At 42.1% G+C, this 18,353-nt stretch overlaps 1 long non-coding RNA gene across 1 annotated transcript in view; it reads right to left on the bottom strand.

Moving 5' to 3' along the window:
- Positions 1-14,796, bottom strand: part of LOC147665699 (uncharacterized) — a 42,002-nt gene extending 27,206 nt beyond the window's left edge. Inside the window, exon 1 of the long non-coding RNA XR_015304990.1 lies at positions 14,358-14,796. This is a non-coding gene — a long non-coding RNA (uncharacterized LOC147665699). The remainder of the gene's footprint in view (positions 1-14,357) is intronic.
- Between the last annotated feature and the right edge of the window lie 3,557 nt (positions 14,797-18,353).

Raw genomic sequence — 18,353 nt, 5'->3', positions numbered from 1 at the left:
CACTAGCATCAAACTCACACTCTCTTCCACTCCCTTCCACTCATTCATTCATACTCACTGTCTTGCATTCAGTCCTAAACTCACTCATACATACTGGCACTTAGGCCCAGGTTTACTAACGTTTGGCATTTCTGTAAAGTAAACCTGCCACTGAGTGTTGGAATAGGATTTACTATCCAATGCAAATCCTGATTTGCCATGTATAGTATCCCAAATTTGCACACAATTGCATTATGTACTGTTTTACATTATTGTGCGTGAACTGCACCTTCTATGGGTGGAGTATGGGCATTCCCATGCATTCACCAATGGGATTTGACACAAATCCCCATCGACTAACATTGAAAAAGAGGATTGTGTCAAAATATTATGTTTCCTTGAGACAGGCATAAAGAAGAGAAATGTTGTCAATTCTATGACTTGTATTGCATTGTACAGCACACATACAAAGTGGGGAAAAGCTTTAAAGCATAGTTTTTGTACGTGAAGGGACCTTAGGTAATCCTCAGGCCTTTGATCCTCCCTCAGTGGGCAGGCCCTCGTATGAAGCACAAGTAGTGAAGGAAACAGCTATGAGATATACCTATGGCTAGCAGGATGTTCCCGTCAATCAGTAGGTTTGTAGAGCATTTCTTGTAACCCCTGACTGATGTTTGTGTGCATTAATGCCCAATCAGAATGTCAATTTCTGAAAGCACTGCTCCTCAGCCCCTTTTCACTCAAGTACTGAGACCAAGAATGTTCTAAATTGTTTAAGTGGGAAGTCCCTCCTTTCTGGCAATTGCCGGGACACAGAAACAGAAAAAGAGACATTTAGGGCGGACAAGCAATAGTTGTGTAAAACACAAGTGCAGTCATTGAAGGGAAAAGGTCACAGTCTGCTTCTGCGACAAAATGGGATACTCATGGGCACTACTGCCGTTCAAAACACAGAGGTCTGGAAACACTGCATCTCTGCCCTTCTCCACTCAAGCAACAGAACCAACCAACTAGTACGTTGAATGTGGAGACAGAGGAAATGAACAAGAAAGGTTCAGCACCATCTGGCAATACTTGTGTAAAGTTCAGGTGCAGATATTAAGAGAAACAGGTCCTGCCACCAGGAGGAGGGTCGAAGGTCATGTGATAGCCCTTTCACTGATGTCATTTGTGACTTTAAAATTCCTGAGATGTCGCTTAATCTGCCACTGCAATTTAAGTAATTTAACTGTATTACAGTCAGCTACACAAAAATTACGATTCCTAATATTGTTGCTCCAACAAGTTCTGAAATTGTTGATGCAAGAAGTGATTCATGTGGTGTTTTAGATGGTGCTTCTCAAGCTATCTTTTGGCCTCCTCAAAGCTATTTCATTTACTAAGTATTGTTACTAGAGTGTGGGGCTAGTCACAGTCAGATACTTGTTGTGCTGTAAGCTGGACCCCAGCTCTGTTGCAATTTTAAATGAAGCAATGTATCTGTTCATCCTGTTACATATAAAATTAAACACACAAGTAACACATGTAAAAGGTGCCATGGCCTCACACTTTATATGCCATCACAGTAAAAAAAGATGCAACGAGTGCAGATCTCAATGACAGCCTTATCCATGACAATCAGATATTTATACAACACTAGCTGTTAGAAGGTGGCAACATTTGCTGCATACTTCCAATAACCTTAAACTTTTACTGCAATTTGAAATCAGGGTGGGAAACTGTTTCCTTCAATTTCCTCTCAATTTCAAATTCTACAATGATTTACGTGAGAAATTGGGTTGTTGGTTGATTGGGTTGTGAGCCCTGATCAAGCAACATCCAGAATCCCTTGCAGGGTGATCCACAAAAAGTCACTAGATTAACCTGTGATTAGCCCTGGGTAGCTTGGCAAAAAAATACAGTCAGGCGTAACTTATGCATTTATGCAGCACACAAACAATAATAAAGTGAAAATACAACACAAGAAAAAACAATTTAGAAAAATAGAATACATTTTACTAACTTATTTGACAAAAAAACAACAAAGATTCAAGCAGTAGAACCAGAGTTATGAATGTTTAATGTTTAAGGTTCAAAATAGCACCAAAAATATCAAAGCACCAGCCACAGACATCAAGTTGAGCAAGACCGGTCAAAGTTGGAAGTTAAGGCCGCCGGCGATGGAATACGCTTTGGATACAAGAATGGATTGGGCCTGATCCGCGCTAACCTTCAGACTTTAAAAAATGTCTGAAGAAAAATTTCTGAGAAGGTAAAGTTCAGCAGGGCAAGGAGCAGGAAGTGTCCAGGGAGGAAGCTTCATCGTGGGATGGCTTTGGATTGAAATCGCAGTGAAGTTTTCTATGTTCTGGTTTAATTGCCGATAAAAGAAGTTGGAAAACTCAAGCGGACGAGGCAGGATGCTGTAGCCCAAGACTGTACCACGAGGCCAGATACCCTTTAGTGAAAGACTGTTGAAATGTATTTGCTGCTGCAGAAAAGAACGTAGCTGGAGAGGCCAGGACGTCAATCCAATTGGCGATGCTCCTCGGGCTGATAGACGAGCAGGTTGGCCTGGTCTCCTTCTGGTTCTCAGAGCACTTTTGGGCCAAATGTTGTCTAAGTCCTCAGTTTCAGAAAAGGGTAGTCTGGGAACATTTAGCACCATAGTCAAGGGTGAGGACTGTTGGGACACCTCTAGGCTGGGTCCAGGCGCAGGTTCAAGAGGGTGGGAGCCTTTTATATCCAGGCCTAAGGAAGCAAAGCAGTCCTTTCAGGTTTAGCAGCCGTATGGCAGAGTGCACAGAATGTCATGGCAGCGGGCAGCCCTATGTGAGTCCTTCTGCAGGTCCAGTAGTGAACTGAAGTGGTGGTGTCTGAGGTCCTTCTTTTATACCCTGGTGCCCTGTTCTGGAAGGTAAGAGAAGCTTCTAGAGAGAGGCTTTGAAGTGCATGGAATTTCATGCCTTCCCTGCCCTGATACAAACCAGTATAAGTGACAATACAGGATATTTAGGCCCTCTGTGTGAAGACAGAGCACAGACTATTTGAGTGTAATTGGGGCTGTGCTCAGCTCAGCCCTCCCCCATCCTGCCAGCAGATGGCCCACTCAGGCACATTCAATCCTTTTATTGTGTGACTGTCTGGGAGGAATTCACAAAGTCTTAACTGTCAGTTATACCCAGTCATGTGACCCACTCCAGACCATAGGCACAAATGAGCTTAGGGCAGAAAAATATGAACTTTCTAAAAATTGCATTTTTTTTAAAATTGATAAAAAAACCTGACTTCACCACTAAAGAGGAATTTTCTCCCCAATTTTTAGAGATATCAGTCATGAACTGGTTATATATTCCCATTTGGAATTTACACTTGTGAAATGTAATAAAGTAACTCCAATATTATTCTATGGGAGAGATAGTGTAGCAGTAGTGAGAAACAAATTTAAGAGATTTTTACTACCAGGACATGTAAAACTACATGTTCTAACTTTTAAATACACTGTACCCTGCCCTCTGGGCTGTCCAGGGCCTACCCCAGTGGTGACTTATATATATAAAAAGGAAGGTTTGGGGCTGGCAAACGTTTTATTTTTCCAGGTCAATATGGCAATTTAAACTGCACACACACATGCTCTGTAATGGCAGGCCTGAGAAATGTTTAAATGCTACTTAATTGGGTGGCATATTCAGTGCTGCAGGCCTACGAGTAGTGTTTCATTTACAGGCCCTGTGCACATGTAGTGCGCTTTACTAGGGGTTTATAAGTAAATTACATATGGCAATTGGGTATAAATAAGCTAATGATATCATATTTAAGCAGAGAGCATTTTAGCCCTAATTAGCAGTGGTAAATTACACAAAGTCCTGATGCCAACAAAAACGAATTCAGCAAAAATATAAGGAGGAAGGCAAAACGTTTGGGGGTGACCCTGCAGAGAGGGCCGGGTCCAACAATTTAGAATAAATAATGGCTTTCATAAACTAAAAGGACTCAAATCAAAACGTGTAACTACTTTTAACAATGCTGAAACTGGGCGTTTTCGGCTTATTTTTCAAATGCACTTCAAAAGCTCACGTGAAACCTAGCGCAAAATGATCACGAAAAATCTCTTACCTTGCTGTGAACAACCATTGCAGTTATTTAGCTAAACGAGTCGAATCACCTTTTGTAACCACTGGGTGGTGCTACATGCAAGAAAAGTGTATAAGAAACTAATGGAGATATTTCAATCTACCCGGAGATAAGAAACTAGCGTGAGACCTTTTCTGGTTGCTTAGATATTTATTATACCAATCCTACTTTTCGGAGCACAACACAGCCATAAACCTATGCGATAAGGGTCAGGTTGGATAAGCAAGCAGGTTAGCCATCATAGCGTTCGTGATGCTTTAACAGAAGAAAAATAAGACTCTTTTAGTTTGGAGGGTTTCTTTTAACCCGTTCTATGCTCATGACGGAGCCGCTCCGTCATGAGCCTCGGTTGAGCTGTGCTCATGACGGAGCGGTTCCGTCATGGCCCGCTCGGCGCGCCTGCACTGCGCGAATTTCACGCCTGCGCTGGACGTTCCATTGAGCGGGGCGGGCCATGACGGAACAGCTCCGTCACGAGCACAGCTCAACCGCGGCTCGTGACGGAGCAGCTCCGTCACGAGCATGCGAGCGCCGCTCAGCCCCCCCGCCCCCTTAGCGCTGCGGCGGAATTCCCGCCGCAGCGAAGGGGTTAATAGCTGTTTTTATTATTCAAGTTACATACACAATTTGAGTCCCATGTGATACAAAACAGAGCTTTCACTCTCGAGTCGTGAAGGGTGTTTAAATGTGCTACGAATTGTGCAGTGAAGATCAGTAACAGTTGGAACATCTGCAGAGCTCCACTGTATGAAGAGCACAAATTTGGTGGCATTGGCCAAACTCGCATAAAAAATGTATAATTTAGTTTGATGCCTTATAGAGGAGTCTTATGAAATGTGTAATCGAAGTATACCCTCCACTAAAATGTGTTAGGGAACGACAACCGCCCTGGGTAAACTATGTGAAATTTGGTAATTATCAACAGGGATTTAGTGCTATGTGACATAAAGTAATGTGTCACTGTGCTCACATCAACTTTTCCAAAATATAATTTGCATAGGAAGGTACCATGGTGCAAGGGTGCCTCCTTTGCATGCAGGATTGTTTTTGTGCAGGAATGGGCACCTTCCTGCATAAAAACGATTCAGAGAGGCATTTTCCTCTTTCTATGGGTGCTTCAGAATGCGGCACACATGGGCAGAGGAAGAAACTAGCAGAAATAAAAAATATTTTCTTATTGTTGTGCCTGCTCTGAGGAATCATGAGGTTTTAGCGATGCCCCAGGTTTACATGATTTCGTAAATCTGGGGTAATGTTAAAATCCATGGGTTTTGCGTAGAAAAACGCACCGCAACACCTGTGGAAGTCATACTTGAGAAGAGTAAGGCAAGGCAGTGACTTACGCTGCTTTATTTTACTCCATATCTATGAGGACATGCAAAGCCATGCAGAGTGGCTTTGCGTCGCCTCAAAGATATGATTGAGAGGCTTGCTCCGTTAGAGCATTAAAAAAATGATGCTCCTGCTGCGCAATCCTCTCATTATTAAGCCCCGCAGTCTTTCTATTTTTTTAAATTCATATTATGGATCCACAGAACCTTCGCAAATCCTTGGAAAAATAAGGGGTTTGCCAGTTATGTTGCACACCTTCAATACTAAAACAACAACATATTTAATACAAACGTATGTAATTGTAATTTCTACAAGTGTATCACTGCCTGTATGTAGTTGTGTGAGTGGCTGTATGAGTGACTTTGTGGATGTGTAAGTGGCTATATGGGTATGTGAATGGGTGTGAGAGTGGCTCTGTGTGTGTGTAAGTGGGTGTGGGAGTGACTGGGTGTGTGAGTAGGTGTGTGGGTGGTTATGTGAGTCAGTGAATAGGTGTCTGAGTGGCTGTATGGGAGTGTGATTGGGTATGTTAGTTGTTATGTGGGTGCATAAATATGTGTGTGAGTGGCTGTTTGGATCCAAGTGGATGTGTAAGTGGTTTTGTGGGTCAGTGAGTGGGTGTGTGAGTGGCTGCATTGGTGTGTGAGTGTTACTGTGGGTGTGTAAGTGGTTGTGTGTGTGAGTGGGAAAGTGAGTGGGTGTGTGAGTGATTGTGTGGGTCTGTGACAGTCTGTGAGTGGGTGTATGTGTTTTTCTTTATTTGGGAACTGGATCTGCGAATCCACCCGAATCGGCCTGAATCTGTGAGGATCCAGGCAGATCGGCAGATCCTCGCATGATAAAATAAATCTTTTTGGAACAATTTCTTGCCAATGAGGGGTCCCTCACAGATCTCTCCTTCAGTCCTATGAAGTCTGGGTACCTTTACCCTGATCCCTTCTCACATCTCTATATTTTATTTTTCCCTCAGGGAACCATGTCCCAAAGTACAAAAAATGGCAGTTGCAACTTCCCTCTCAGGTTGCGGCCAGCTAATCACGGCATTGGTGTTGGTGCGTGGATCCGTGAATCTGCCGGGATCTGCGGAGGATCTGCAGTGGATCTGCCTCTCTAAATATACATAAATTGTTTTACTTTATTAAATCCAGAACTACTGAAAATATTTACACCAAATTACAAAAATAACTTGTTCTGTACCAAGATCTAGCTTTCTATCAAATTAGGTGTAATTCCATTAAGCGGTTTGGGCTGTATCTGAGTGTATCTGTATCTGACCCTGTGGAAAATTGCATGGGGAAAATGCGTTTGGGCCCCGCTCCTCCCTTCTTCTCGGCCTCCGCATGACGGATCACCCTGAAACTTTCTAGACAGCAGCTGAAGTAACCTCCAAAATAGTTTTGAAACTGTAAATATGTTTTGTAAAGTTATTAGCAAAACAAAAAATGCCTCTCCTATGGAACTAGGTCCTAACTATAACTACCTACTGGTGATCGCCACTAGGAAATATATATACTAGAGAGCGAGAGAAACGCAATGGAGAATTGCTCCTGAGGTGGGGTCTGTGGTGAGCTTCTGACTCAGGGTCCCTTGTTTGGCAATTGCATTTCATTCATGAATCCTATCCATTGATTCTTTTTGAAGAGTGTTAAGAAGGATGTTAAGCTATTATCAATGTCAGAAACCTTGTCAATTACTATTTGTGGATTGCATATTTATTTCACTCAGGCAAACTCATCATTAAGAAGCAATCCATAGAACCCCTTGTGTGTCGCAACCACATGTTTTGCGAAGGTTCTTTGCTTCTACAGAATTTGCAAAAGACATCGATGATGCTGCTCCAGGCATTAAGGGCATCCTATGTATTATGGGTGATCGGTAATTGGATTTTATGTTCAACAAAGGTCAGGAGCTGTTTTTATCAATGTTCAAAGTTCCAAATTGCTTTATGTTTTAAAAAAAAATTGTGCCGGGTCCCATAGTTTTCCTTAGGAGTACACTATCAGTGCTGTACTATTTTGGAAATGTCAAATAATAATGATGTTCCATTGTGAATCCAGAACATACCATTTCGTTCACCCGCCTACACTTCTTATTAAGTCAATCTTGCAAGTTAGGTTTCAAACCTGCTTTCTCCCTTTGTCGCTGTTTTTCTATCTTCCTCTTCTTCCATCTTGCTACATTTTTTCCTATTCTCTCACACTCTGGGACAAAGTCTTATGCTGAATAAGAATTCCTTGCCCTCAAAATTATGTGCTGGTGTCCACCATCTGCAACCATCCACAAAAAGTAAGCTTTGGACATAGAAGCAGATGAAACAACTAAAGTTGATTCTGTGTTTTTATATGCGTACAGTTTTGGGAGTTGAAAAGGGCTGTGTGACATCTGACACAACACCAGTGATGTGAGAATTTTTCTGAGGCAAGTCCTATCTCTTCCTTTATATGAACCTCAAAGTTTTATTTCACTTGGCAGTGAGTTCTTCAGCTATTCCTATGAGACAAGGGTATTTTTAAACTTTAAAATTCCGTGGAGACAGGCTGTTAGAATTGGGATTCCTGGTTGGATAAAGTATGCACCTCCATTCTAGTCAGGGTAAGCTAAGTATACACTAAAAGTTAGCCTGTGCTCACCTTCTGGTAGCTTGGCACAGAGCAGTCAGGTTTATCTACAGAGGCAATGTGCAAAGTATCTGTGCCATACGCAGTAACACAATGGATACACCACAAAAAAGACTACATACACATTTAGAAATAGAGATTGCTATATTCTGAACAGAACAAGATCAAAATGACAAAAATACAATGTACAGAAGTTGAGATATTGAATTTCAGAAGAATAGGTGAAAAATAGCACTTAGAAGCAAATATCGCTTTAGAGGTTGCTTGGGGTCATGCTGGACTGGGGAAAAGTTACAGTTTGGGCCAACCGCAATGGAGTGCCAGCAGGGTACAGTACCCACGCAGGCCCCAGTGAACAAAGTACCTTTCCTGGTCGCAAATGCGAGATGTGTGGGAAGATGGATCGATGTTGATCCCGCAGGTCGAGGATGTGTTGATTCTTCTCCATGCAGGGATTGCGATGCGTGGTTCCGAAGGCGAGACGCCGGGCCAAGATGCCCTGGTTCTGAAGAGTGATGCGTTGAGGTTCTCCACACATTCAAAGGATGTGTCAGTCTCTCTGAGCTGCAGCGACCTAGATGTACGGTTCTGTTGTGTCAGGCTATTGAGGTGCTGAGTTGATTCAGAGAGCAAAGCACCAATTTTACTCCTGCCACTGGATCGATGCACCGGTTTCGCTACACACAGACAGGAGATGCATCGATGTCCAGGTTGCAAGTATCTGGGTCAAATTCCAGTGAACCAGGCACAGGAGCAGGGGTAGAGACTTTGAAATCTCTGAGTCTCAAGCAACAGGAGGCAAACCAACAAGCCCTTGTAGCACACCTGGGGTCAAGCTCTCCTTCAGCAAAGTCAGAGAGCAGCATGCAGCAAGACAGCAAACAGAAAAGCAGGCCTTCCATATCAGTAGCCCAGTTGAGTCCTTTAAGCAGCACAGCAGTTCCTCTGGCAGAGCTTCAATTACAAGTCCAGTAGGGTCTGATTTTAGGGGATCAGAGACCCAGACTTATAACCAAAAGTGCTATTGAAGTGGGGTGACTTCAAAGAGTGGTCTTTGAAGTGCACAAGTATCCTTTCAATCCAGCCCTGTCTGCCAGGGTATCTATGGGGAGATACATTTTTGTGTACAGACACAACACTAACTATTCAGGGAAGTGTTAGTTCCTCCCTCCCATACAGGGCCATCAGAAATAATGCAGATGTATGTAGAAGGTTACTCATACACACCTAGGCTTCCTGTGGTTGTGGCTGTCTAGGGGAATGCACAAAGTGTCGCTGTCACCCATCCCAGATGTGTATTGGAGAAAGACTGCAAGGCACACAGAACAGTAAGTGCAGAGAAGTGTCCACTTTCTAAAAGTGGCATTTCTAAAACAGTACGGTTAATCAAACTTCACCAGCAAGGAGGACTTGTCATTATCATTCCAAAGATATAAAACATGAACTGGCTACTCCTCTTTGATCAGGAATTACAGCTTAAACATGTATTAAGAAATTCCCAATGTTAACCTATGAGAGGGGTTGGCCTCACAGTATGAAAAACGAATTTAGCTCTTTGTCAAGCTGTTTGTCACTACTAGGACATGCAAAACATAAACATACATGTCCTACTTTTTACTTACACAGCACCGTGCCCTTAGGGCTACCTAGGGCCTACCTTAGGGGTGGATTATGTGTAAGAAAATGAAAGTTTAAGACTTGGCAAGTGGTTTTACATGCCAAGTCAAAGTGGCAGTAAACTTCACATACAGGCCCTGCTGTGGGAGGCATGAGCCTGATTTCAAAAGATTGTATATTTGGATTGCACAATCATTGCTGCAAGCCCACTAGTAGAATTTAATTTACAGGCCCTGGGTATATGGTATGCCACTTTACAAGGGACTTACAGGTATATTAAACATGGCAATCAGGTATACACCAATTACGAACATGGTTAGGAAAGCAGTAAATGCACTTTAACGCTGGTCAACAGTGCTAAAGTGCTTAGAGTACAATGGCCAACAAAAAGATTCAGCAAAACGTGGTGGCAAAAGGCAAATATTTGGTGGAAGACCATCCTAAAGATGACAGGTCTAACACAGGCCTAAAATGTATCAAGTCTACTTTTGTAGAGAGGTACATGAGTACACATTATCTCAACCCATATAGTATGAAAACCGAATTTCTTATATAGCTCTGCTCATAATCTACCCAAGCTCAAGGACTGCTATCAATAGATTTACATGTATGGGAACTATACATATCTTTTAAAGGTCCAGGAGCATTGTTTTTTCCACATAAGACTTATAAGCTCCGTTCTTTTTCCCATTCGCCTCTTCCAGACAATTCAGCGAATTTATAATGTACCATATTTAATGTTATGTGTAAGAGGCAAACTTTTCCAAATGTGGCTACCAATGGTAAATTGTGATCTCAAAGCCTTGGCTAGCAGATCTTTTGAGTTGGGTACCTGATGTTCTATGCCCCCCTCATACCCCTGAAGCTGCTCAAATCGCTTCTGCTATCGAGAGGTGTATCCAGGACTACAGCTCTACATCCAGTGAGCCTCCTAACATGGGAATGAGACCCAACAAGAATGGAATAACTCTCCAATTCTATCCAGCACACACATGCCTCGTCAAGGGGATTCCAGCTAGGGGGTCGCAACACGACCATGATCTGTGAGCAGGAATTTTCCAAAGAAAAGCAAAATTCCCCTGAGTAGGTGGAAGGGAACCAGGCCCATGGTGAAAGGCTTCGAGATTAAACATTAAACAACATTAGCAAACATTTCAGGATCCAGTTCCCAATTATTTGTTTTCGAGTAATGATGACATTGCAGGATCCAGTTTCCAATTACACATTTTTGGATAACCGTGTAGAGATGTGATGATCACATTTATTTTTTTGTTTTAAAAATGAATTAAGTCAATCCAAAGGAGCAAAACTATGCTTTAAAACTAATAAAAGAACTGAGTTAGAATGATCAATGAAGAGTCATGAATTTTATATAAGAAAATTGACTTTGTGAAAACTAGGACTTTCAAAAGGGAGGATCTAGCAAGTAAATGGGCTAATGTGTCCTCTCCAGGCATCTGTGTTTTACCTAATGGTCAGTGCTGTGAATACTGGTGGGTCCACTTAAACTTTTGTCCTTCTGATGTCAAGAAAATGATTACCATTGAGTTGAGTAACCATAAACAATGAACTCTGTCAGTTGTCAGTAGTGCTAAGAAACCTCCTCTCGCAGGGTCAACATGCGCTCTGCAAATATGTGTGTCTTAGGATTAATGCTAAATAAATAATGCAAATACTGCGAGCCAACAACATTCAAAATACAATACGCTAAGGAAAAATTAGGGTAGAGGTTGTCTTTTGAGACTGACTCCCCACCTTGGTGACCCAAATGAAGTATGTTCAGAGCACATTTATGTATGTCCATATAAGGAGCAAGGCCTGTGTTTACTAGTATTTAATGCTGAGCAGTAAAGCAGTGACCCAAACAAGTGTGCAGCCTTGCCTGGAAAGGAGAGAGAAAACATTCCCTACATCTACTATGATATTCACATTTTTTCCCAACCCTTGCACAGGCGCACTTTTGTCTGCCATGCTCCAACACACACACCCTTGAGCCATAGTGCAAGTGTGTGAATATTGTCAAAAGCATAGCTTTTGTACTAGGAGATCCTTCCAGTACAAAAACTATCCTTTAATATGTTCCCCAATGTGTAGGTGTGTTGTACAATGCAGCACACATGCAAGCTTGGAAAAATAGAGAGAAATGAAAATATTTCTCATTGGTACGCCTGCCTCGCGGAGGCATAATGTTTTGGTACTTGTCTGCGAATGTTAGTACCCTTGGGTGGTTGCATGAGAGTGCCAATGTAGCACAAAGTTGTGCATAATGCTGCTTTGAATTGCTTTGGTGAACTTTCCAATGCAAATCCTGGTTTACGTTGGCTAATAAATCCCAACCCAACACTTTGCTCTGGATTTGTGTCACTTTTGTGATGCAAACCTGGTGCAAAGCATGAGGAAATTTGGGCCCAATTGGCCTTCTTCACTATCTATCTGTTTATGTTTCCACCTCCTTAAACACATAAGTCTTCCTCATTTTACTCACTGGGCCCCATCGGGATACCAGGGAAGTGTATGAAAAAGAGAACATTTACATAACCGCTTATAATTAAAAGAACGTCGATAAACACCACGCAGTTGCACAATAACAAGTACCCACTCCATATTGGCAGCAGCTCACATTGACGTCAACAAAATCATTTACCTGCAGACATTCCCTCTTCAGACGAACTCTATCAACACATCATTCGTGGCAATAGAATTTGCCACCCAAGCACAGCAGATATTAACAGGCTATGACCTTTGGAGACCCATCACCAGCTCCCACAATGATGACCTATCATTGCAAAGAAGGCCATGGCTGTAATTTGGCTTGATCAGTGTTTTTTTTAATTGCTAGACAATTGGTAATGTAGTCGAAAAACAAGAAGTCAGGGGAAAAAAAGAAAGAAAGAAAGGAGAAGAAGAAAGAAAGAAAGAAAGAAAGAAAGAAAGAAAGAAAGAAAGAAAGAAAGAAAGAAAGAAAGAAAGAAAGAAAGAAAGAAAGAAAGAAAGAAAGAAAGAAAGAAAGAAAGAAAGAAAGAAAGAAAGAAAGAAAGAAAGAAAGAAAGAAACGAAGATGGCTGCTTCATTAGATTAGAGGCACAAGGTGGTCTTCAGAAAAGGTGTCCTAAAATACACTTTGAGAACCAGAACTTCAGTTTTCCTTTCCGGTAAAAGAATTCATGACATTCCATGCCTAAAATGTTCCACATTTTCGGAAGGCGAAATACTTCCTGAGCATACCGATTTTAGAAGTAAATGACACAATCCCAGTTTAACATTTTTTTCTCAGGTATTAAAATTGTAGGTGATATTTTAAGCAAAATGCTTCACTTTTACTTCTAGGCGTCACTGTTTGGAGTTATTTTAGGATTTTTCTGGAGGTAAAAACATAAAAAACGACTTAACAAAAAAATTCACACAGCCGAACAACTACCTAGTTTGGTCCCTGGTCACTCTAGTCAAGTATATATCTCAAAAGTGCAAACCTTTTATTTAAAAAAGAGTCCGCACATCACTGATAAACGCGAAAATCAACAAGGAGACCACTCAAGGCTGAGTTCATTTTAAACTTGCCATAAAATATTTCCAAACTAACCATTGTATGTACCGTGAACAGTGAAAAGGGATCTCGAACATCCTGATGCCAATAATCAACCATATTCGTTTATAATTGTGTGAGCTCCTACTTATAGAACACGACTGTAAACTGCTCACAAGACATTCTGTGGTTTAGAAATTAAACAGAAACTACACTGAATCTGTGCACTAACCGAAGTCAGTCAAATAGGACCCATGTTAACACAACTCAGTTCTTCTAAGTGGCCGGAAGGCACCCTAATGGTGTGGAAAGAAAGAAGAAAAGAAAGAGAGAAAGAAAGAAAGAAAGAAAGAAAGAAAGAAAGAAAGAAAGAAAGAAAGAAAGAAAGAAAGAAAGACAGAGAGAAAGAGAAAGAGGAAGAAAGAAAGAAAGAAAGAAAGAAAGAAAGAAAGAAAGAAAGAAAGAAAGAAAGAAAGAAAGAAAGAAAGAAAGAAAGAAAGAAAAGAGAAAGAGGAAGAAAGAAAGAAAGAAAGAAAGAAAGACAAAGAGAAAGAGAAAGAGGAAGAAAGAAAGAAAGAAAGAAAGAAAGAAAGACAGAAAGAAAGAAAGAAAGAAAGAAAAGCGAAAGAAAGAAAGAAAGAAAGAAAGAAAGAAAGAAAGAAAGAAAGAAAGAAAGAAAGAAAAATAAAGAAAGAAAGAAAGAAAGAAAGAAAAGAGAAAGAGGAATAAAGAAAGAAAGAAAGAAAGAAAGAAAGACAAAGAGAAAGAGGAAGAAAGAAAGAAAGAAAGACAGAAAGAAAGAAAGAAAGAAAGAAAGAAAGAAAGAAAGAAAGAAAGAAAGAAAAGCGAAAGAAAGAAAGAAAAGCGAAAGAAAGAAAGAAGAAAGAAAGAAAGAAAGAAAGAAAGAAAGAAAGAAAAAGAAAGAAAGAAAGAAAAATAAAGAAAGAAATGTCAACATATATAGATAATTAAATCGGGTAGAGGTGAACCATAAAGACAGAGCCTGACTGGGTTATCTGTTAACTACTTTAAGGGCCTTCTTCAAAAGATTGTTCCCCCTACCCTCCCCCCAGCACATCGTCTCACGCTAGCTTTAATTCAGTGCCTAGCCGAAAAGTGCTAGTGCAAGCATTATTAGACAAACTGCAGCGATTATCTTATCATAACACACAAACATATTGCCGCTGTAAACGCCTACCTTTTCAGCCTTGACTCTCCTCTCCTGTTTTTTTTTTTTTTTTGGTGGAGCAGTTTATCGAAAATATATTTCCTCTTCGATTTTCGACAGCAACAACCCCCATATTTCCACAAATTTCCTCTGCGCGTGCCATGCTGCCCCAGCGGCTCCGGCCGGTGAACTAAGGGAAGAGCGCGTTTCAGACATATAAATGGTTACTTGCGATGGAGTTTGCCCAGTGGTCGGAGATCCATATTGTGAGGCGAGCAGGACTTTGTCCGCAAACTGGAGTTTGAGATTTCAAAGGGGCAACGCTGATGTTTGACGACTGCTGGCCCGACTTCCAATGTCATTTGTTCATTGACTGCTAGGTCCCAAGTAGAAGCACTGTCGAAGAACTCGACATCGGGAGAGGAAATTAATTTATGTGAATTTGCGGACTTGCTTAGTTGAAAGACAAAAAGGTAGGGACGTGGAAGGCGAAGCATCGCGCAACTGCAATATTTTAAAACTATAAAAAAAATTAACATGTGAACTAATAATAAAAACTCGTAAATAAAAAAAGTGCAGCGAAGAGAGACAGTGACCAAAAATTGGCAGGCGTCCAATGCAGCCTAGTTTCAGTTGTGGCGACTCAGAGTGCAGCAGAACATGGTTTTCCCAGTGCCGGGAGTGTTGCTATCTCTTCTGTCAGGAAAACCCCAGCAGAAGCCCCATTATTGGTGGAAATGGCATTGAAACGGTGCTTGCTTAAGACCTGTGCCTCCAATGTGATTCCCACCAGCGTCCAACCTGACCAGGACCATCATGTGGGACTCATCCTGGTGGACCCAGACAAAAGAAGTCTACTAATGTCGAATGGGCACGGGGAGAACACTCCCAGCGTGTTGGGGGCACATGTAATTTTGAGGAAAGACCCCCCATTCTTGGAAGGGACATAAGTGAAGCTGGTCCGCCAAGCCATGGCTACAAGGCACATCTGCTATCCTTTGGAAGGGATCTTGTCCAGCATGTAGGGGCTGATATATAGCAAAATGTCAGCCAGCCAGGTGGAAAACCAAAATTACTTTGCCAGTGGCCAGATATTGTAGCTAAGGGGACAACCTAAGACCCAAGGATGAATGTGTATCAAAGAGATTATGATTTTCCAAAGGAGAATTTGGGGAGAGGAGTTGGCCAGGCTAGGGCGGTCGACCTCAAATCTGGGGAACTGGGTTCGAGTCTGGGCAAGGATGCTCAACATCCTGTGATTCTGGGCAAATCACGTAATCTCCCCGTGCCTAACAAAAAAAAAATAATGTGTCCTCATGTAACGCAACTGGTGCTTGTGTAAAGCCTCTGATACCCAATACCTTCGGGTCAAGTTTGCGCTATATAAAACTCTGTTAAAAAAACAAAATGCACAGTAATATTGAAAACGTTGAAATTGACTGTGTAGGGAGCTACTCAACTCCTATGGCTGCCCATTGCGTCACATGCACGCCAAGGTCTGAGCCCGGCCGACAGGATAAATAAATAAGGCATAGATGTCTGGAGGTCTCATCTCATGTATTTGTGCTTATAGTTTTCTCAGGTCAGCTGAATAGCCACACAGGAGTAGGCTTCTTCGAGCACTGCTACAGAACCCTCACTCATTGCCAGACTAGGAATCAAAAGCAACCTGATAAAAATGTTGAAATAAGCCCCAATCTCTTCCGTTCATCACTTATTTCTCTCTTCCCATCCATTCACTCTCTCTTTTTTTCTCTCTCCTCACACTTTTCTCCCTCTCTGATTTCTCTTTCTCAGTATGTTTCTCTCTGTCCCAAAAAGCTCCCTGTGCTTGCAGCAATTAAAATAGGAGAGGTGGGTAAAGTGACAGAAGCACCAGCACCATTTTGGGTTTTCAAAAAAGGCATCTAATGGCTCCAGCCCACAGGGTAAATGTCCGATGGAATAAAAGGCCAGTCCGAGCCTGCCCTCACTTTCCCTTGACCTTTAAGATTCACTAAGAAGAATTGAGTACCTGAAAGGGGAAATGTCCTTTCGGGCAGAGCCAGAATCATGCTGTGCCAACATAGCACCAGCAAGAGAACCAACGCTGCATTAGCACGCATTCGTTCAGCGCACAAGTCGTAAAAGCTATTTGCTTTTAGGGGGGCACATTGGTTGAAGGGTGTTGGGTTTTAAGTCCAACACCTTCCCTTACTGTTGCGCAGACTGGAATTGGAATAGTAAAGTAAACTATTCCAACATCCAACACCCCACTAAGGCAAGGCGTTAAAATGACTTGCATGCTGAACAAATGTGTCCTAAAGATGCGTCCGTACAAACGACGGTGGGGCATATTATCAAGGGGGTTTATCTCCGCTTTTTTGGCTTTAAAAGCTAAGAAAGCGGAGATAACATTATCTCCCTATTACCTAGCTGTCGCTAACACCAGTTAGCGACAGCTAGTAGGAGATAGCGACCATCTTGGGCCCCACTTTGCATGTCAGTGATATTTATCACTAATGACATGCAAAGTGGGCGTGCCAAGATGTTAGCGACTGAAAACAGTTGCTAACATCGCTATCTCCTATTACCAACTTTTGGAGATATTCGCGCTAAGCGCGAATATCTCCAAAAGCTAACACCTGCCCTGAGCAGTTCTTAGCCATGTTATCCAATGGGAGGTGGATAACGTGGCTAAGAGCATTAGCTCGGTAATGCATGAATATCGCTGACTTTTCAGCAATATTCATGCACTGCGGCGATTTTTATCGCATTTGCGATAAACCTTGGTAATACCAAGGTTTATTTGCGGTAAAAATCGCCGCAGCTCAGCGGTAAATTTTTGTTTCCAACCAAGCAATAGCGATAATTATCGCTATAGCTTGGTAATATGCCCCGGTGTTCGGAACACATGCGTCCATAATGCATGCGGAATACCATCATACATTCACCTGAAAGATGTGCCATGTAGAGCCAGGTCTGTTGCTAGAGCTGGAGGGAGGTGTGTGGGGGGGTTGATCTCAGTTTCAGAATTAATTATTTCAGCCTTCTGTTCCGCATCTTTAACTGAGGCCTAAAACTCGGTGCTCTTTCTCCCTGGTAAACATTTGCCCTGCTTAAAGGCTTTCAGATTGCAATGCATTTCCAAACATGCCAGGCAAGCAAAAGGTGGGTCATTTCTTGTGATCACATTTGGCCCTGGACAATGTTGTTAAACATTACCTTATGTTTCTGTGGTGTTTTTAGCCTTTTCCTTAGTGGAAACATTCTTCAGTTTAGAGCAAAGTAAACAAGAAATACGGAAAGACACTACTAGACATCAGAGTTAAAATAAGAAACTCCCCCCAAAAAACAAGATGAGAAAATGTTCCTTTTGGCCCTCAACCACCTGTTAAACCAACAAAGAAATTGAGCAAAAATATGTCATTGATACAGATTGTACAGACATGAATAGGAGGACTTAATAAACTTGTGTTTTGACAGAGGTGTCGCCTAACAAAAGGAAAGCTGTGGTACTACATGAAAATTAGGAAGTAGGTGGTATACACTGTTTGCCCCACTCCATGCGATGAGCTTGTGTTCTCGCCTTGTCCAGCTGTATATCACACTTTTGCTTGTTAGTTTTCTGTACTTATTGGCTCTTAGGCCAAATATGGGCTGTGCAGAGTGCAATTCGTGTGTGGAATACCACTCCGCACAATCATAAGCGAGTCGGCATTCCCACACTAGGACATTCTGGCTGCAGGAACAGAACTCAATTTTTCTGGCATGAAACCCAGCCAGTGAACCTGCTTTACAAAAGGGATGCATTGCAGTCCCACTCTGGCTGTTGACACCCTCCCGACTCTCCGCAAATGCACAGCGGCATGTAATGTCCCCCCATGCCAGGCATCCTTCTCCCCAGGGCTTTAAGTGGGATGAAAAAACTGCGGGGAGGTCTCTCGAAGGGGCGTGGCCAATATAATTAAGGACGAGGCAGAAAACAGGTAAGCTAAAACTCAGTGCTTAGCACAGTGTGCCG

Source organism: Lissotriton vulgaris, unplaced genomic scaffold (assembly GCF_964263255.1).
Source record: "Lissotriton vulgaris unplaced genomic scaffold, aLisVul1.2 SCAFFOLD_260, whole genome shotgun sequence".
In the NCBI taxonomy this organism is placed as follows: domain Eukaryota; kingdom Metazoa; phylum Chordata; class Amphibia; order Caudata; family Salamandridae; genus Lissotriton; species Lissotriton vulgaris.
Note: the sequence above shows the minus strand (reverse complement) of the source record. Positions and strands in the feature narration are given on the sequence as shown.